Consider the following 22073-nt stretch of genomic DNA (forward strand, 5'->3'; position numbering starts at 1 on the left):
AACAAAACCCAAAAACAAGACAAAAAAAAAAATTAATTGCATATTTTATTATGGCTCAAATTTTAAATTAATTTATATTTTCTTATTTTTTTACATTAAACGATGTGATTGAGTGCATCTTATTAACTTTAAAAATCTTACTTTTAAACCAGTGTTTATCAAAGTGTGGTTCATTGTCACTTAGGGTCCCCAAGGCCCGATCATTCAGTCCAAGAGGTCAAAACTCCTTTCATCCTAATTCCTGATGTTCTTTGCCTTTTTTGGTGTGTTAACATTTGCTTTGATGGTGTGAAATTAATGGTGAACAATCCTGTGGGCAACTACACACAGGCACCCCAGGGGTCACTGTTTTTTCACTGTCACACCCCAGCTAACTCCAAACCAGTCTGCTTCCCTTCCTTGATAAAGTGGTGGGAATTATTATTTAATTAAGTCTAGGTCCTCAAATATGTGTCTTTTGACTATTCAGAGTGATGAAATGGAAATTATACATAGAGCACATGAGTTGCACATCAAAGGAAGGTGTGGAGGAGTTCCCGTGGTGGCTCAGCAGTAATGAATCAGGCTAGTATCCATGAGGACTCGGGCCATCCCTGGCCTTGCTCAGTGGGTTAAGGATCTGGCATTGCTTGTGAGCTGCAATGTAGGTTACAGACACTGCTTGGATCCCGAGTTGCTGTGGCTGTGGCATAGGCCAGCAGCTATAACTCTAATTCTACCCCTAGCCTGGGAACCTCCATATGGCTGCAGGTGCTCCCCTAAAAAGACAAAAAAACGAAAACAAAGGAAGGTGTTGATCTCTAGGAAAAACACTTGTTGGAACTTTTTCCATCAAACATCATTTCTCTTCAAAAGAATGACTGAGGGACCAGCTCTTCTTTGGTAGCCAATTTCTAAAAAAAAAAAAAAAAAAAAAAACCCAAAACAAAACAAAAAAGTGAGCCTGTAATTATAGGGGAAAAATAATAATACTTGCTGATAAGGATAAAATTCAACCTTTTGAGTGAAAATGAGAATTTTGAAAAACATTGTCTATTACCAAGAGCTTGACAGCCTCCTTAAAACTTCAAAGCCTTTGTTGATGAGCCTGGCTGATATTAACAAAATAGTTTGATAGTATATGATGAAATATGTCAAGATGTGCATAGTTCAGCAGGTCAATATTTTCAAACCACTGCAAAATGTTACGAAATTATATATGGATAAAAAATGTAGTCCAGTGGGTTTTAATGTTCATATAAAAGCTCATCAATATGGTTTCAGATCCCAAATTACTATTCACTTTTAGGAAACACCCACTGTCGAGTTTTAGTGTAGTATCAAAGAATATCTGGAGTTGTCCGAAAAAACGATGAAACTGTATCTCCCTTTTTCAACTACAGAGTATGAGGATGGATCGTCATACGTTTTTCAACAAAGACAACACATCACAATAGATTAATTGCAAAATCATATAAGAAAATCCAGATGTGTATTATATGAATAATGCCACTCTTTTCACAATTTTTATGCATTGGAAAATATATGCATTTTATCAAAAGTATTTTATTTGTGTTAAAATCAACATCATGTGTTTATTGATGTTATGCTCAAGTGAATTAATAAAGAAATATGTCTAAGCTTCTCAGTTTTAATTTCTAATATGGTAAATACCAATGCAGAAATCCCACATAAACAAAAGTTCCCTGAGTTTTCCAATAAATTTTGAGTAAAAAGTGGTCTTTGAGAACTGTCAATTTAAGCCACTATGATACAATTTAAAGAACAGTTCAAAATCCAGGTTATTTTTAATATGTAATCTATATTTGGTTATATTTGTCATCATCATTGAAAAACTATCCCTCCTGGAGTTCCTGTTGTAGCCCAGCAGACTAAGAACCTGACATAGTCTCCATGAGGATGCAGGTACCATCCCTGACTTCATCCAGTGGGTTAAGGATCCAGCATTGCCACAAGCTGTGGTGTAGGTCACAGATATGGCTCGAATCCAGCGTTGCTGTGGCTGTGGTTTAGGCTGGCAGCTGCAGCTCTGATTCAACCCCTAGCCTGGGAAGTTCCATATACCAGAGGCACCGACATTAGAAAAAAAAGTTTCCTCCCAAAGGTTTTATATATATACATATATATATATATATATATAAAATTAGCATTTAGGACAACTTTCATCCTTAAGGATCATGGTTGTAAATACATATTTCTAATCATACTCTTGATCATTTTGAATTTCTGATCAGCTTTTTGTCAGATTAGTCTTGACCATGGCAGAAGCAGCCCCCTAGGAAAAATCGAAATATCAAAAGGAACGATTTCTTGTCACCTTGTTCTTACATTGTCAATATTACCTTCAATCTGCAGGGTTTTGGGGGGGGTTGGTTTTTGCAAGTGTGTGTAGAAATCTTACTTTGGGAAGGTCAGCGTGGTTAAGACTAGAAAATATGGGAGGCCTCTTACAGCTCAATGCATTAAGGATCTGGTCTCCTCATTTCAATGGCTCAGGTTTGATCCCTGACCTGGGAACTTCCACATGCCATGGGTATGGCCAGAAAAAGAAAAAAAAGACAAGAAAATATGATTTATGAAGACCCTTAGCTGGCCACTTGTGAACAGCATGTCACCACCAATTCACCCATTTGCTGCTTTGTAGGACTTCATTCTGCCCCAGTTGCCCCACACAGACCATAGGGGACACACTCATGATGGACAATCTAATACACGGGAAATAGGAGACCAACCTCAACCTAAGCAGAGATGTTCTTAAAGCTTCCTTCCTTTCTTCTTAATAAAGGAAAGAAAATGTACATAATGTATGTACCATCTGTATAGATAACATATATAAAATCTTCTTGTACCCTAATAAATCATTGAGCATTTTGAGTTGCTACCTGGAGCCCCCCACTTAGACAGATTTTCAATGGATGAAGGGCCACCAGTCAATGGAAAAGACCCTTTGTCTCTACGGGACACTGCTGACCATGGGCACTAACCCTCGGCAGGAGCAGAATGGAGTTTCCTTTCTTCACCTGTGACATGTCCAGGACTTGGAGAATGCGTATTGTTAGAGTCACAGGGTTGGAAGACAGATGATCAGTTTCCCTGAGGAGACTTCTCAGTGGCCTTTGGTAGCGTGTTCTTAGGATGAACATCTGCACTTGTGAGTTTTTCTTAGTAATAATAGTTATTCAAATATTTCATGGTTCACTTTAATCTTGTTTCCTGGAGTTGATTGCTCAGGAAAGAGGAGAAAGCTGGCCTCATCCTGCTCTGCCAACAAAGATAAACATCAACAGAGCAGAAGGCATTTAGAGAGGGTCAAACAGGCTTTGTCAACTTCTGCATTTCTTCTGGTGCACTTGAAGGATGAAACGGTGCTCATTATCACAAAGAGCTGTCTACAAAAATGCCTCTCCTCTGAGTAATAGAGCCTGCTGGACGTCACATGGCCCGGTGGAAGCCTTGGCTTCTAAAAGCCATTAGGACTGCTCTGTTCTCTGCTCCAGAGCTCCCTGCAGCTGCTCTGAACTCTGCTCCTTCCGGAAGGATTACACATTACTGGAGCATCTATTTTCCCAAGAGGCACTCATAGGGCCTGGGTGTGATGCCCAGCATATGGTTTGATGCTTCTCTGCCATGTTTGCCTTGAATGAATCACCACGTAAAGGGCATCAGGAAATACAGCACCCACTATTCTGAAAGATGAAAGAGTTCACCCATGGCCAGAGTAGGGAGCCTTAAATCATTCAACTCCGAGTGTCCCTTTTTCTTGCCAGGAGGGGGGTATGCAAGGGGGACCGGAGAGTGAAACCAAGGATGGATTATCTCATTTCATTTAGCCTGACTCTGTCTAGCAAACCATGCAATTAACTGCAAAACAAATGGAATCTCCCTTCATCACAACAGAGCATGGGTCCACTCTGGAGGATTTACTGGCAAGGCTTTCTCGATGAAGCTTTCTAGATCTTTCTGAGGACAAAGTGATGAGTCCATTTGCAATAAGATGGCAAGGTGTAGACTTCTGCCTCTTCTGGTTCCTCTTCCCTGCCCCCACAACCCATGGCTTCCCCTCCCCCGCTAGCATGTTCATTTCAATATCCTTATAACTAAATCTGAGACAATGTGTAATTATACAGAAGAAAAATCTGTCAGAGGATAGCTGAAGTTGCTTAAATTGTGCTGATTTACAAAGATGAGAGATTTTTTTTTCCCCACTTAAAAAAAAAGAAAAGAAAAACCTTTATGCGTGTGTAATGGCAAACAACCTCCTGCAAAGTCAACTCCTTTTCTGAAAGTCATTGCTAGTTTTATAATTTCTGAGTCATTAGATAACAGATAGAACTCCACACTTAGTGGTTTCAAATGTTTATGGTCTGCAATTCATTCTTAATGAGCTCTCTCCATGTCTTTATTCTTCTTTGCACCCTCCTGCTGGGAAGTGTCTTACTCTGCCTTGCCTTTTGTTAATGATTCCACCATCATTTCAGAGCCATTTCTCCTGCCTTATGTAATTCTGACACCAGCGAAGAGCCCAGCTCACTGCCTCACAGTTGGAAATGTAACCTTTAATGTATTAATTTCTCTTGCTCAAAACAATTTAACCTCTGTCTTGGTTTTGTGATTGCTAAGTGTTCCAATTAAATGCCTCTTTCATTTTTTGTCCTGGAGGGCTGGATCTTACCCGAATTATGTTTCACACACCCTGCCTCGCCAGCCACCAGCACGCTGCGCTCCCTTACGCGTTCGCCATCAATCCATTATCTAGCTCATGAGTGTCTGTCACATTTTCAGAACACCTCCTTCCCCAAAAAGATTAATTAAAGGAGTTTTAAGTGCTAGGAGCATTGTCTGTGGATGAGAAGCAAATCACTTGAGCCCAGAAGGCAGAAGCATCCTAGAGGATAAAAGACGCCTACCCGCCACCCTCCCTTCTGAACCTACTGGACCAGTTCCCACCAGTGAACACATGGCTACTTGGGGGGAGAGGAGGCACCCCGAATCAGCCAGTGTTCGATGGGGGGGGTCCGTCATGGTAGCAAAGGTCTCTGGACACCGGCCTTTGCATTTCACTACCTACTTCCACGCAAAACAAGACAAGCAAATTGGGAGATCTGTTGAAGGATCCCTGTGTAGGGGCATGGGTTCACACCTCACCTTCACTGCCCACCCCCAGCATGAAAAACAATAAAGTAAACTCAACTGGCAACTTTGGACAGTCTGCTCATGGCCCAACTCTCAGGAGCTCCCCCCAGGTCCCAGCTGCTACATCAGTACCATCTTGGTACCAATGCCACGAACGGAGCTCCCCTTTCTTCAGAGCCCTCATTGCAAATTGTCTGTTGTCTTGGTGCTGAAGAGTTTATGCTTTCAACAATCTCCTTTCCTTCTTTCAGGGACCTCTTAGAAACGGAGGCTGGGGGTCTCACCAGTGTCCTAGCTCAACTGGAAAGTCTGTCTGTAGGAGGAACTCCAACACACATGGACAGAAATGACTTGCATGCAAACATTCTGTGGTCTCCTCAGAACAGTTTCTCTGAGACAGTGATGCTTAGAGACAATTATCTCTGTAGCTGGGTCACACCATCTCAAGTTTGCCTTCAGAACAGCTATTTACATATTGCATCTCATCACCAGGCCTGTGGCCAGTCGAAGAGCAGTGAGAGGAGGGAGTGACATCAGGCAGAGCTGGCTGTCTCCTCTCTTTTGGGTGCTAAGAAAGAGCTGTTTTGGAAATGCCAGGTATAAGGCACCTTAGTGACCACACTCAACAAATTCATCATTTTGTAAAATGTATGTAAATTGTAAAATGTAAGTAAATCGTGTCCAGTCCACACTATCTGAATCTTGCTGATTTCAATATTGATCACATTCTTTCATGGGCACCCACACAGTGAACCTCATCCTTTGCTAGTGAGCAAAGCCATGGATGTCCTGACCCTCCCAGGGCTAAGCAGGAATGTGTCTCCTCCTCTGCAGTTCTGAAAAGAGCCTGTCAGAAGCTTCCACAAAGTTCTATACCAGTTTATTAGGGATTCCTTTGGACTCTGTCTGAGTTTATCATAGCATTCAGAAAATAAGAGTGAAAATCTTCAAGGAGGAATCCACTGGCTGGTAGAAGATTAGCTCATCAAAATAATGTTGCCCCATTTTTTTTTTCATGTTTCAAAGTTTACAATGCCGTGATAATTTCTGCTGTACCTCTGTCCCCATTTTTTGAGCATTATTAAGATAAATGCAAGCTTCACATTTGAAGTAATCAGCCTTAGAGCATTTCTAAATAGTTTCAAAGTGTTCACAAATCCAGACTTTTCTTAGCCAGAGTCAGAGGATTCTGAATTATTCCTGAAACAAAATTTGAAAGCAATCTTGATCTAACTACTAGTTTCTAGGAAACACGGGGATAGAAGAACATGTTAAACAACCCAGAGGGATGCAATCAGCAAAATTCAGAAGGTGGGAAATTCCGCAGGACAAATGGTCCACTTCTGCAACAAGTGAAAGACCAGGAAACAGTGGGAGAGTTAAAACCCTTAAGAGGCACACGAAGTGAATGCAATGTATGGACCTTATTTAGATTCAGATTTGGGGGGGCGGGGGCAACAATGCAGTTCACCCAAAACAATCAAAGACAGCACTGGCTGCCTATGTGAAAATTTTAAGAAATGATTAAGTTTGAGGTACGATAATGGCATTGAGCTTATTTCTGTTGTTATTGTTGTGTTTTAAGAGTCCTGCTAGAAAAATGCTAGGTATTTATGGATGAAATGCTATGATATCTGAGACTTGTTTTTAAATAACCCATTTGGGGAGGGAGAGGTGGGGCAAGAGTTGATAGCTGTTGTAGGTGGGGTTCATTGTACTGCTCGCTTTACTTTTGTCTGTTTCAATTTTCTACAAAAAGCATTTTTAGCCAGCGTGAGGATAGGTCTTCCTAAGCCTGAGCTCCTGTGTGGTCATCTCTGCCTCCAGAGCCCTCCACTCAGTCAGTAGGTCACCATGGATAGGAGGATGCGTTACCCCCTTATTATAATTTTCCTCAAGGACCCTGGGCACTGCCAAGGTCTCTCAGATGTAGGTGCCTCAATGCAGGCACTTGACACCCCCTTCTCATCGCTTCCGAGGAGGGGTCAGGACGAGACCTGCTGTCTCCTGCCTGGAATCACCCTACCAGGCATGTTTGTCTGGGGTCCTTTTAAAATAAATCCTGGGTGGAACACCCCACCTATCACATCTAACATTGACAACAGCATTTTTTCGTAAATTAAAAAAAAAAAAACTGTGTTCCTTCTTACAAACACATCCATGCTTATTACAGAAAAATCAATAAAATCACGAACAAGAGAGAAAAACAAAATTAACCATAATCTCACCTTATATTTTTTCAAAGATATACTAAACAACTATAACACAAGTCCTCCACTAAATGACTCTCTAAAGGTTTAAAAAAAAAAAATTCCTCCATGTTTTCCAGGATTGGATTAAAAAGAGTTTGACAATCTTAGTGTCTCTCTGACTAATAAAGAAATTTAAAAGGGAACTGGGCCATTTTTTTTAGAGTTCTCTTATTTTAAAAGCAAATGAAAATATTTTAAGGTTGCAGAAGAATTTTGAGCACCGGGATGCAACAGATGCCACTTCTCAGGAGTTCCAGGGCCTGCCAGCCAGGAGGGGAGGCGGTACAGAGCCAGGGGCCAGGTGGGGAGATTGGGAAGGAAAAGCAAATCCTTCTCATTTGATTTTTTGGAATGTGGCTCTGGAAGAGCTGCCTAACCTGACTCAGTGCTGGTTTTCTGGGAGCCCTTTTGCTGGGTGTTGTAATAACTAATCACAGTAGCTATTGTAATGTGACAGATACCGCGTCAATGAAGACTGAATTATAAATCTTTTGTAATGATCAGTTATCTGAGATCTGCCCTCTGAAGATCATAAGCAATCTTTTGCGGCAAGTCCTAGCAATGCATTCCTCATGCACACACGCTTTGGAAATTAAAACAACTGTAATTTTCCCCCAAGTGGGATAGAATAATCAGACTTAGTTCTGCCTTTCTTGCTTAGGCAACAATTTGTCCATTGTTAGAGTCCACTTGGATGTTTAAAGAGTCTACCTTTTTAGTAAGTGGCTTATTCTTTCTCCCCTTTCATTTCCAGGACTCTTTAGCCCCTAAATTTCAAATATATTTACAGTAAGGAAAGGGCAGAGACACTTGACCTTGAGCCAAATTAAAGAAGGCTCTTCCTTCTTAGGAAGAATCTTTTCTTCCAGGTAATAATCATTTGCTTTAGGGTTGGAACTCTAGGAAAACAGAGTCTGCATTGACGCTGGAGTCAAGCCAGGCAAATCTGTTTGTCTTTGGCCACTCTTTACTTTTTTTTTTTTTTTTAAACCTTTTCTCAAACAGGTTCACAATTGGAGGCATTTGCACTATTTTTTAAAGAAATCTTTTTGATGATAATTTTTAAATATTTGATCACGGAAGATAAAAATAAGGTAATGAAGAATCAGGAGTAAATAAAAGGATAAGCAGTATCACATAGCACATAAATTAAAATGGTCTCTTCAGTTAAATGTAAGTACATAGCACACACTGTCCACTTTGATCAGCAGATTCTTTGGATTCTGACTTCTTGGCACCCATTTCTTGGTGATGCTCTACTGACAAAATGAAGCCAAAGTACTCCTTGTGCCCAGTGCAGACTACAGCCCCATGGACAGGCATCCTGGGTCATCTCTTTATCCCCAAGACCTAGATGCACATGCTTGCATGAGGTAAACTCTGACAGATTGGGCTGATCGGGCAGTAAAAGATGGTGAAAGGGCAGAGACAAACCCAAGATACATCTTCAGGCCGAAATATAGTGCTTGGCGTGAAATGGGAATAAAGGTTAGACCTTCAGCCACAGTCTGCACCTCACTCATCCCAACCTTTATAGAAAACAAATAAATGTAGCTCCCTACTGGGTCCCAGACAACTGAGTGGGAAATCATCAAGGCTTCTTGACACAGAGAGTGTTTGGCAGATGGACTTTGATTTCTTTTTTTTTTTTTTTTTTCCTTCTTTTGGCTGTGCCCACAACACACAAAAGCTCCCAGGGATCAAACCCTTGCCACAGGAGTGATGACACCAGGTCCTTAACTGCTAGGCTGCCAGGGAACTCCAGGGGACAGATTTCTATGTACATGAGGAGCAGCAGGGGCCCAGAAGGACAGGGCCCTGGGTTGGCTGGTGACTACACCCAAACTTCCAAGTCACCCTCTCAAACTTCAGGGCCTCATCAGACTCTTCTTTTCATCTCTTTTCTGTCTCTGACCCTGACTTCCTTCACTCAAAGACAAACTCAGAAAAAATAATGACAAAAAAAGAGGCAAACTCAGAGACAGACTCGGAGGCCACAGCAGGCACCTCCGCTCCCACCCTTCCCCTGGTTCCTGATCTGCTTTGCCGTCGTCACTGGCAGGGTTGATTCAGCTCTTCCTGGGGGCTGATTTCCGGGGGAAGGAGGAACAGGGCTATATGGGAGAGTGTGGTCTTCTGGGTCCCAGATCCTGTGAACATAACCTGTCTGCCTATTGTTCAGGGGAATTTGTGCCTGTCACCTTCCTGCTCAGGGGACACCCAAAAGGGCAGATCTCAAGAAGAAATTTCTATTTATTTATTTTTCTTTTCTTTTTATGGCTGCACCTGAGGCATATGGAAACCCTCAGGCTAGGGGTCTAATCGGAGCTACAACTGCCAGCCTACACCACAGCCACAGCAACACAGGATCCCAGCGGTGTCTGTAACCTACCCCACAGCTCATGGCAACGCCAGATCCTTAATCCACTGAGTGGGGCCAGGGATGCAACCCGCATCCTCACAGACACTATGTTGAGTTCTTAACCCAGTGAGCTACAGTGGAAACTGCCTAGAAGAAATTTTTAAAAAGAGAGGAGTTCTCTATGGCTCATTGGGCTAAGGATCCGGCGTTGTCACTATTATGGCTCTGGTTACTGCTGTGGTGAGGGTTCCTTGCCCGGGAATGTCCACGTGCCCAAGACATAGCCAAAATAAATAAATATTTGACAATAAAAAGAGAGAGAAAAGGAAACCATGCATGTTGCTGCGTCCTTACTATTTAGGAAGCTCAAGGTATGTGACCTCTTTACGACTGTTTGTATTTTATGTTCATGTGTAATTTTTATTTTAGTCTTATTTATGTGCTTTTATTTCTTTCTATTTTACTTTTGTATCATTCTCAGCACAGCCATGTCATACTGTATGACTGAAATAACCAACATTCACATATGCCCTTTTGAATGATAGCTTTGGCCCCTAAAGACTCACACAGGCCTCTTGCCTGGGCCTCAGAGTCACTAGAAAGGTCATCAGATCTGGCCATTGAAACTGAGCCCCTGACCACTGCTGTGACCATTGCAGCCAAGTGGCTGCTCTCAACCAGCTCTGGAAGCAGCTCCAGGATGCGCCTTCCACAGCCCAGTTGCATTAAAGGCTAAGGGACGCCAAAGGTTACGGCATCATTCAGCAGAGCTTTGAGGTGGACGTCTGTCCTTGGGGTCATGAATGAACCAAAACAAATTTGGGGTCAACTCGGGGGCATCCAGAGGACACAGGCCTGGGGCTGGCAGAGCAGGCACACTGTGCATGTCTGTTCTGGTGTGTGCGCGGCTGCTATGCTCAGAGAGAGCTGGGGGAAAGTTGGCCCCCAAATAATAGAGGATAATTAGAAATTCTTGCCTCATGTAGCCACAGTTTCAGCATCTAATAATTATTGTTTAAATGCAAATACTGGTCCCCAGGACTCCCTATGCATTTGAATCAATCTCTTAAAAACAATGGCTGCCTCCAGCTGAAAAACAATTTCTCAACAGCTGGAGAACATTTGCAGAAGGCTAGTCTTAAAGAACAGAGTGAGGGAGAAAGACAGAGTTAGACACAAAAGTAATCCTCAGCCTCTGTTGTCTAAAGAAGCCTGAACTCTTCAGATGGTTGTTACTGATTTCTTTACCTACAACCCTGGCTACTGCTATGCCATAGGGAAACTAGCAAGTTAAGTCAGAATAGCATTTTGTGTTGTTGGCACTGTTAATCAAAAATTACCCTACCTTTTATTTATTCAAAAAAAGAGGTCTTTTGGAGTTTCCATCGTGACTCAGAGGGAAGAATCTGACTAGTATCCCTGAGAACACAGGTTCAATCCCTGGCCTCACTCAGTAGGTTAAGGATCCAACATTGCTGTGAGCTGCAGTGTAGGTTGCAGACATGGCTCGGATCTGGTGTTGCTGTGGCTGTGGTGGAGGCCAGCAGCTATAGCTCCAATTTGACCCCTACCCTTGGACTCTCCATATGCCCAGATTGGGGCCCTAAAAAGACAAAAAAAAAAAGTTTAAAAAAATCTTTTTTTAATATTAGCATCTTCTTTCTGAGATTTAAGGATGAAAAATTAAGGTTAGAACATCAAGAAAGAATATGGGAAGTATAAGCAAATCTTGAGCATAATATTTAGCATGAATAGACCCGGAAAAAACTCTAATTCAAAAAGATATATGCACCCCAATGTTCATAGTGGTACTATTCACAACAACCAAACCATGGAAGCCACCTAAACGCCTATCAACAGAGGAATGGATAAAGAAGGTGTAGTACATATACACAATGGAATACTATTCAGCCATAAAAAGGAATGAAATAATGCCATTTTCAGCAATGTGGATGGACCTAGAGATTATCATACTAAGTGATGAAACCCAAAGACAAATATCTATGATATTGCTTACATGCGGAATCTAAAAAAAATGATAAATTGAACTTATTTACAAAAACAGAAATAGACACACATAGAAAATAAACTTGTGGTTATTGAAAAGGAAGGGGGAAGGGATAAAGTAAGAGTTTGGGATTAACATATACACACTACTATATGTAAAATAAATAACCAACAAGGACCTATTGTATAGCACAGGGAACTATACTCAGTATCTTGTAATAATCTATAAGGGAAGAGAATCTGAAAAGAAAACACACACACACACACACATGCTAAATGTTTTACGTCCAAAAAACATAACACTGTAAATCAAGCATACTTCAATTTTTAAACAATATCTATTGTGGACAAGTTAGGAGAACCTCTTTGCTGTGCTAAACTGAAACACCTGTGTTAAGGTGGTTATGTGGAAGGCGTGGTCTCAGAGCAGGGTGGGCAGGGAGGCAGAGGGGGGAGGCAGAGGGCCACTGCAGCCAGCCTGTCCCTTGTGTAATTAACCTGAAACCATTTATGTTTGTGCCCAGAACCCCCAAACTAATTCTAACCAAGTCCCAGATTTTTAAGTCAAATACCTATGACTCACATCTTAATCTTTCTTATTTGTCACAATCATTTAAATTCAGGTTCAATGCAAGATATGGACTCATATTACAGTCACAATAATAATGATGCCCATGGTACAAATAGCTAGCACTTTATAACACTCGCTACCTAACAGATACAGTTTTAGATGCTTCAACTCATTTAGTCCTCATAAACCTTGATGTTTAAATACTGCTACTGCCCCCACTCCACAGACAGAACCCTGAGCTGCCCGGAGGTGACATAACTTGCTCAAGTTTTCTGGGACTGGAAGTGGTGGCGCCAGCAGCCTGGGCTTCTGACTCCAGGAACTGTGGTCTGTAATGAATGCTTTCTGCAGATACTATACTTTTTGGGGATACTAAAATTACACTCAAGTGCTTTGTTCCTTGGCTGAATCAGTGATCACACACCCCAACGAGATAACCCATTGGGAATCTACAGGGCAAGTTAGCAAATTATCGCAGGGTACAGTTTACCTGTGACCAGTCAAGGGGACTTAAGATTGTATTGCTTAGGTTTAACCGAATTTGTACTCACCGAAAGGGGCAGGTGGCTTGAGAAAGATTTGTACACAGAATATGGGACTTGAAGATAGTCCTAATAAGGTATAGACTAGCTACAAGAAAACAGGAGTGACCCTTCCCTGCTCAGCCAAATCACAAAACACAAACAGTGGAAATTTGACCCATCCTCCATTGTTAATGATGAACTCACCTTCAGTTCACGTTGTACATTGAAATCTAGTTAATGATGGTAGAAAACCATTATAATTAATGCTATGTCTTACAGCTAAGCCTCCAGAGCATGAATGCAGATCTCTAGAAGATGAAAGCAAAAATATTTGTGTACAATTAATAAATGAGATAAAAAATAAATAACAAAAATATTTTATTTGACCCACACATGATCACCTTAGTTTCTATGTTATGTGTGCTTTATAATGCAATTTATAATATTAATATGCATACCATTTTATGAAATGGTAAATGTGCATCTAGAGAAAGAGGTGCTCAAAAACTTTCACTGATAGGATTATGTAACCCAAAAAGTTGGGATTGGAGCACAGAGCCTGGGTCTAGTCCACCCCATGGGGCTACTCTCAGGTAACCATGGTAACCCTAATCCTAGCCAAGCCTCTGGCAGAAGCTTAGCAACCCAACCCAGAGACTCAGGACAAGGTGGATGGGCAGGCAGCTGTGCCCCCAGGCCAGCTCGCCGGGCCCCCATGCCACCAAGGGGCACGCGTGCGTGTGGTGAAGTTGCAGGTCCTTTGAGATGTCAGATTACACTGCACATCGATAGAGTGCTCAGGGTATAATGAAATCTGAGTAATTACCTCCCTGAGTTGATCCTATTAGCAACAGAACCAAAAGCTAAACAATTGACTAAGAAATGGTCTGAGGTCACACAATTTTCAACATGGAGCGTTCAAAATCAGGTTTGCAGAGCAAGCTGTCATACTTCCAAAACTATCAAGAGAGAAAAATTATGTGCTTTTTTATACAAGGAAATAAAATCCTAGAAAGGTAACAGAACTGCACGTAAGAACATAATCATGTTCAGATACTGAAAGGCGTATATTTGGATAATATTCTATGGAGAAAACATTCTAGAAGGGCGACGGGAGAAGCAACTTCCAATACCCAGACACATACACCATACAACACTCACCCAAATGGATTTTCCTTTCTAAAATACATGATTTTGCATGGTTGATGTTTTCCTTTCACTCTATTCAAAATGAGACGTGTCAAGTAGCAGAATTTCCAGGTTGTCGCTGCAAAGGACTTGAATAATGCTTTGTGTCTCTCAAAAATGTGGTCAGGTAGGTATTTCATCCTGAAGATTTAAAGCTATTTCACTGGCTTTGCATTTTGTATTTTATAAATCATTAACAGGAACAAAGTAAGAACCCAAACAGAAATACCCATTTCATAAGTGTGAAGACAGTTAACCTTTAAACAGATGGGTAATCCCAGACAGCTCTGTAAAATTAATAGAGCCTAAACCTGAGGTCTCGGAGCTGCAGAATACATCTTTGGAGAGCATGTTTTTGAGATCATCATAAATCAACTTTTTTTTTTTCCACTGGTCCCTAATGCCTACCCCAGCTCCTAGAAGTGCCAGGTTATGAATATGTATATCATGGCACCAACTGATCCCCTGCTCTGCTATCAAAGGTTCTGTGTGTGTTTCCTCTGCTGTCCCGTCATCTTCCAGTTCACACGGAGGGAGAGCCAGCATGCTGGCGGGATTGCATGTGAGGTGGCAGTGGAGCGGGTGCCCTTAGGATTTTCAAGTGTGGCTTCCTTGGGCAAAGCATTTCTATTTTTATTTGTAAACCTTTGCTTATCAAATCAGAGGTGTGATGGAGGGTTGTTTTGTTTTCAAGACACTGGGTTTCTACTTGGCCAAAGGAGTTCAGATCTCAAAAGAGGCCTGGAGTGTGACAAGCACAGCTCGGACCAGGCAGAGCCTGCCGCGTGAGTGGCTCTCCCCCGGACGGCCACCTCCACTCTTGCACGGGGGCAGATGCGCCAGTCTGCAGGGGGTCTATACACGCAGAAAGGGGAAAAGGACTGCCAGCCTTGTCAACGCTACCGTTTTCAGCTCCTTAAGTGGGTATTTGGAGGCCTTTCCTAAAAGACCTGGATCTGCTTTAAATGTGGCTACAAATCCAGCAAGAATGTGGATTTAAATGGAATTAAAGCCAAGAGTATGATCTTATTGAGTGCCAGCCGCGGCTATGCCAGTCCCGGAGACTCTTTCACTGGTGATCAGAAAGACATTGGCTGAGGAATACACATGAAATTAGGCCAGGTCACCTGTCCCTTGCCTGGGTACCTCACAGGCCACTGCTCATTACGAGGCTAAGGTAGAAGCACATAGAGCTACACGTACGGAGTAACAGCAGACACATACTGGCCACTTTGTTATCCTAACGTCCAGAAGAATTTGCACCCTGTCCCCTGCACGGCAAAAAAAAATGAAGGTCAGGGGACTGGGGTCTTAGTGGGAAGAGTTAAATCTGAGAGTAGAGAAACCTGCTGAAGGTACCAGCCTTTGCTCTTTGCATGCAATCTCCACCCAAGAATATTTTCGCCCTTCCACAGAGGAGGAGGAGTCCATGATGGGCATTTTTTCAGTTATTTCCCACCAGGGGAGTTAATTTGGCAGCACTGCAGCAAACAGGCAGGACATTCTAAAGCCTGAAGGGTTCAGTGGAGTCTGAGCAGAATACAGATTGAGAGAGGACGAGGGTCAGGACGGACCATGGCCCAGGGTGTCCACTCGCATGGAAATCTCGCTGCACTAGGTACGCCTGATGGACAGACAGATTGTGCTTCCCAGCAACGCGCCAGTGTCTTCGGTGGTACCTTCTCCTGGTGAGTTCCAGCATCACATTAGCATAAAGCCCATAAAATTGTGGCCCTGTATCTTCTTTATTATTTTTTATAGAGATATAATTATTGAAGGGAGGCTGTTAGCTCTTTTATGGACTTAAGGGCCTACCTGCCTCTGACATCCCCACCCTCTCCGAGATTCTCCATCATCGTGCTGCTCTGCTGGCAAAAGAAGAGAGAAAACGAGGTGTGTGAACACAGAGGAAAGGAGGGAGCCACAGTGACCCACAGGTGTGTGTACGCGACCTCAGGGAACGGCTCCATGACGGGCGGCCACAGCCCACCCGCCACTTCCCCCTGAAAGCAGGGCTTTCAGAACGCTTGTTACAACCCCAGGAGTTCTGAGTCATAAAAATCATAAAGAGTAACGTCCCATGTCTGGAAACAGAAACGATTTCTACAAGAATTGATGGATTCCGTGTAATTAATCTGCACGTCAGGACTTTTCCTCCTGTGCTAATTATTGAAACCCAGGGCAACACATCCACTCAATTTCAGTCCCAAATAAACACCCCCACCCCATTCCTTATTTAAGGATGGAGCAAACTCACCCGATGAAAAGTTAGGAGGCAAATTTCACTCAGAGAATATGATTCTTTCCCTCCTTTTCTTGCTCTCTCCCTTCTTAAAGAGATCATCCTTGGAGACAGTTCAATTTTCCGTGGCCCAAAGGATTACCCAGGGCCTCGACCAGGACTTCCTACTGTGGGGGGAGCAACTCAGCCATATTCATGTCAGAAACCTCTCTAATCAAGCACATCGTATTTAACAGGTTATTTCCAGCCTTATGATGCTTCCCAAATGCTTTACCATTGAAATTTTCACTATCAGCTCACTGAGCAAAAAAGTACAAAATCTGTATGTTTGTGTCTGAACTGCTGATAGAAGCCACCTTGGCATATGACACCCCAGGAACCATCATCATTGCTAACAGTCATGGAGCCACCTGAGTGGTGGACCATTTGCGGTAAAGGCAGCTCTCTCCTCCCATCAGTGACACACGCAGTCCGCGAATTAACAAGAAATGGAGGCTGATCTGAATGGTGGAGACAAAAGGCAGATCTAGGCAGCTGGGGAACTCTGTGTGTTCAACACAAAACTTATCTAAAGGTGCTACACACACGCTCCCCCAAGGCTGGTTCACCCAGACTTTTGGCACAAAGACCACAGTGGAGGTAATGCAATTTCATATCATCTGAATTCGAGCATCAGAAGGACAAAGGGAAGTTTTTAAAACCACAATGTGGCTGTTTGTTGTTTGTTTCTCTCTCCCACAGCACTGACCGGTTCTTCAAGGCTTCCATTCATCTGGGCTCAGTGAGAGACTTCCTCTGAATCCCAATCTGAGTGGAGCAGGAAAGACCCAGGGCCTCACCAGAAACCAGTGGATGCCACAGCTGTAGGGTCCAGTTAAAGTAAATGATCAAAAAACAGTCTTGATCATTATACAACTACAGATGTGATAAATTCATTTGAGTAATAAAAAAAAAAAAAAAAAAGGTCTTGAAACAAAAATGAAAGTCCAGCCTCTTGGGATTTCTTGATAAGCATCGCTCACAGACTGAGTTCTTGGTTGTCCTGTTTCACACCTGCCTTGGTGCTGGCACACCTGGTGTTAGGTACACCGGCTCCTACATCAGTCTCACTGTCCTCTCTAGAGGCAGGTCAGCTGCAATAACGGCTCAGTCGCCACGCCTGGTGGTCCTCACACCTCATCTCTCCTCCTTCCTACCAGCCCTGTGTCCACTGTCTGACGGGCAGACTGTCCGTCAGGGAAGTGAGCCTTACTCTCACTCCCAGCGTGAACGTTACCTGGTCCAAGCTGAGTGATGGATTTGGTCATATGGGCGTGAAGTATAATTCGGGCCAATAGGACAGAGGAAAGGAGAGGAACAGAAAACCTTCCTCATTCTTAACAAAAGACAGGCAACCCTCCCTGTGATGTGATAACAAGAGGCAGGAATGGCAGGCTCCAAGATGGAAAGAATCTGTGTGCAAACCTGGAGTCAGGCTGCGTCCAGACTTTGTGAAACATGCAGCTCTATCTCCCAAGTGCCGCAGACACGGTCTGACTTAGCCTCCTAACTCCAATTATCCCTGCACCAGGAAGCCCTGGTGCTTGAGGGGCTTCAAGGTGCTTGAAGAGTCAGGTTGAAGATGGCAACACAGGCACTCCACCAGAGCCTGGCCTCGCCAAGGGAGCCAGGCTGTCCACTGTCATGTGGCCAGTCCAGAGAATCCACCTTCTCCTTAGTGCTGCCCCCATGCCTACCCAGGCTGCTTAGCAGCCTCTAAAATCACCAGCATAAATGATTACGAGTGAAGGGAAATAGTTCTAAAGACAACCGAGGAATTACATCAGTTCCATTATGCTACCTCGAACGTAATATTCAGTAATAAAGTTCTGAATTCCATTACTGAGTCACTGAATAATATGGTTACTGTTAAACAAAATTTTATTGTCTGCATGTTTGTTCCATAAAATAAATATATATTTTATCTAATCCAAATTGCATCCGACTGTTATAATTTGTGAGAGGTGTTGAAGGGCTTTTCTCGCCGTTATTTTTAATGTGCTTTCCTAGATAATGAACTAGGGCCTAGAATCAGGGAAATTAGAGATTGAAAGCTGGTGGGTCAGCCCGGGCGACTGGCTGCCAGACTGGGATCTGCAGGACCTCCACCCGCAGGACAACTCCAGGGGAAGCAGGGGTGGGGGAGGGGAGATTTTAATTGGCCATCTTTGTTTTGATAGCTTCAAGTTGGAGAGTATGCCTCTCCTAAAGAAATGTTGATTTTGCAACCCTTCCCCAACAAAGTGAAGATCCTGTCCTCTTTTTCTTTGGGGGTGAAGGGCAATAATCATAAAATTTTACTGCTCTGGGCCAGCCAGCTGTGAATAGATAATTTACTACAAATTAGAATGAAATAACAAAAAGACATGGCTCTACACCCACCCCCCATATCATACTCCTGCTTGAAAATCCATTTTATGAGAGGGTTGAAGAGTCTTGCATTCTATAATTAAAGAAATTTTTAAAATGCAAAACAAAATCTTAAATTTGTATTCAGTGTACATGGTAGGTATTTTCTTGGAAAGTCTTAAGAAAAGAGGATTAGCCCAGAGGAGAAAGAATAAAATAGCACCAAAAGCATGGAGTTGGAGCACACTCGAAGCCTACTTCACAACTCGGAAGAGACCCTGAGGGTATAAACTCCTTGCTTCAGACGCCAAGTTTCTAAGATACCATCTAAAGAAAAACCAAGAGTTAGCGAGACAAGGTCATTCACCAGATGACACACAGGTAATCAAAGGACGAGTAAGGATTTGAGTAGGTGCAACGTCAACACCAAAAATCCACTGTTCCCCATGGAACTCCCTCCCTTCCCCATGGCAGGAGAGAGGGATGGGAGCCGGCAGGTGTGTGTGTACAGACTGCAAAGGGTTCTCACATTTTCTCCAATATTCACTGAGGGTCAGCCGTCCACCAGAGTCTGTTCAGTCCTGAGATTCAGACGATGTGGTTCTCACTCTGTCCTGAGATATTCAAGCTCAGATGAGATAGGCCACTAGGTGGGAACGTGGTCACCAGAGGGTGTGGTGAGGGTGGGGCATCGGGGAGGGCTCTCCCAGGAGGTGGTGTTTGGCCTTGGCTACCAGCAGTCCCAGGAGGCAGAGAGTCCATTCCAGCCAAGGTTATAGGCCAAGACCAGGATGGCAGAGCCCCTCTCTGCCAGCCCCACATCCAAAGTCCTCACACAGGTCCAAGTGGCTCCTGAGCACCTGCTATCACATCTCATCCACAGAGGAAAACCAGAACCATTCTTAATGCTGTGAAGCTTTTTTTGGTCTTTTTAGGGCTGCACCAGCAGTATGTGGAGGTTCCCAGGCTAGGGGTCTAATGGGAGCTGAGCCACTGGCCTACACCACAGCCACAGCATCACCAGATCCAAGCTGCGTCTGCAACCCATACCACAGTTCATGGCAAATCGGGATCCTTAACCCACTGAGCGAGGCTAGGGATCGAACCCACAACCCCATGGCTCTTAGTTGGATTCGTTTCTACTGTGCCACGACGGGAACACCTTAACGCTGTAACACTTTATACAAATAAACATTCATGCCTCCTTTCCTTAGAGAAGAGACGCTCAGGCGGCCCTGCCTTGGCCAATAGAGACATGCCCTCTGACGACCCGTGGCATCTTTCTGTGTCCCCAGTCAAGAGCAGGGTGACCAGAAGGAGGTGGGGATAGCACTGTGGCCATGGTGACAAGCAGCATACTATATCTCCAGCACCCCCTCATGGACTTGAACCCCACAGCTGTCCTGAGCCCTGGATCCAGCCTCTGCCCTCTCTCTGAGTCCCAGCCTCTAGGAGTCTCAAGGTCATCCCCTGAGAAATGGAGAAAATCAGGCTACACCACAGCTGTTGGGAAGGGAAGAGCAGCGGCATCTGCAGAACTCCAGAACGACGGCTATTCTAACCAGCCAGGGGCCTCCGCTTTTGGCCCACTCTGTGGATCCCCCAGGAGACCTCTGTGTGTGTGGGTAAAACAGTCTGTGTGTTGGTGAAGAGCAAGGAAAATGTGGAAATCCGTTCTCTGGCCATATTTAAATGGCCTCTAAGTTGGGGTAGGCACACCGCCCAGCATCGTTCCACCATCCGCATAACTTGCGCCCGATGCAAAGGCACAACTTCTGCTCCTCTGCCTTGAATGCACTTGGCCAGGCACATAGATACATAAACACACACCAGGCTCTTGGAGAAAATAAGGTGCTATGGGCCCGTGCCTTCCGCCATGAAGGAAACATATGACTTTCCTCAGATTTTCTTTCTCTCTCTCTCTCTCTTTTTTTTTTTTAATTTTTTTTTTATTTTTGACGTCACAAGAGTGGTATTTGTCAGAGGCTTGGAAGAGAATAATGACACCGTAGAAAAGAAATAGCCTGTGTGGACTGCTTCTTCCCTGAGACTGGACGGGTGCTTTTGAATTACAGAAGCCCCTTCTGCTTTTTGAAGGACTGAATAAAACGGGAAAAAATAACAAGCCGGTGCTTTAACATTGGGCATGTGCTTGCTGGGTATATGGTGCAGAGCGCTGTGAATGGGGCCGGATTCAGCATAAATCTTTTCTTATTTTGTGTTCCAGGAGGTATGCAATAGAAAACCCATTCTAACAATAAATGCTAGTCACCTGAGGTCTATAGCTTGTTTTGTAGCTAAGAAAATAAAGCCTCCACTCACCCTTAGCCAATGGAGTTACATTTTATGCTATTATTAATGCATTGCAAGGCTTTTTTTCATATCAATTTGAAATTATACATCTGGGAAATCCCAGTACAACAGCAGTCAATGCTTTGTTTCTCTGTGTGGCCCTCTGCAATTACTAGAATGTGCAACTATAATTTAGCTCAGGTAAAATTCAATCAGTCACCCCAAGCACAAAGAAATCTCGTCTCCCAGGAAGGGGGGGGCAAGGGAGGGAGTAGGAGGGGAGAGGAAGAGGAGGAGGAGGGAGGAGGGAGAGGAGGAGAAAAGGAGAAAGAAAGGAAAAACTGGAGGGGTTTCTTGGGATGGCACCAGGAGCTGGAGGAGTTTCTAAAATAAATCGATTAGAATATTTAAATCCAAGTTGTGATGGGAAATGGCGCTGGAGCAGGGTAGCGGCTGAGCCCTGGAATTAAAGGGAAGCAGAAGCATGCTTCTTGGCTTCTTTATAAAATACAATGTTCTTTGTGTTAAAAATAGAAAGGGAGGAAAAGAAAGAAGGGTGATTTTTGTTGGTGTGCTGAAATTCAAAGGGAGCAACACAGACGAACAGCACACCAACTGCAAACCATTGTCTGAGCCGGGGGGAAAAGAGCTTTTTGGAGAGAACACGGTGTACTCTTTGCCCATTTGGAGAATGGAAGTCCACCTTCAAAAAGCTTGGGTTCTGTAAGGAAAAGCCAGCACAGCAGTGGTTTGCTCTCATTTCATTTTTTACTTTCACACTTTTACCTGTTGTCTGGGAAGGATATTTTGTATTTAGGGGCTAATGTAGAAATATTTCTAAACTCTACAAAGGCATCTGTATCCCAATTATTTCATGGAGGGCACTGAGCAGAGAGCAGGCAGTTGAACCTGAATTCACTGAGAAGCCAAACATGTCCCTCTTCACCACTGAGAGGTCACTGTTCCTGTTAAACACCTTCTTTTAAAGGCATTGATTTGATGTACTACGGTATTTTTCCAATGTGCTTGCTTCTAATCAGATGACACTGAAAGCTCACACTTGCATCTCTTCTTCCTCCTCTAAACCCAGCAGTGATAGACAAAATATTCTGAA

The 22073-nt window shown here is 43.5% G+C and overlaps 1 long non-coding RNA gene across 2 annotated transcripts in view; it reads right to left on the reverse strand.

The window, feature by feature from the left end:
* The window catches only part of LOC106509048 (uncharacterized), a 68680-nt gene extending 54518 nt beyond the window's left edge, over positions 1–14162 (reverse strand). For both annotated transcript variants that reach the window (XR_014815722.1, XR_002345842.2), the window contains exons 1-2: positions 14011–14162; positions 13054–13157 (exon numbers count right to left, since the gene is read on the reverse strand). This is a non-coding gene — a long non-coding RNA (uncharacterized LOC106509048). The remainder of the gene's footprint in view (positions 1–13053; positions 13158–14010) is intronic.
* Positions 14163–22073: the final 7911 nt, after the last annotated feature.

Source organism: Sus scrofa, chromosome 1 (assembly GCF_054392235.1).
Source record: "Sus scrofa isolate SSC_HxYL_T2T_F1_AM1 chromosome 1, Sscrofa_HxYL_maternal_Yorkshire_Landrace_v2.0, whole genome shotgun sequence".
In the NCBI taxonomy this organism is placed as follows: Eukaryota; Metazoa; Chordata; class Mammalia; order Artiodactyla; family Suidae; genus Sus; species Sus scrofa.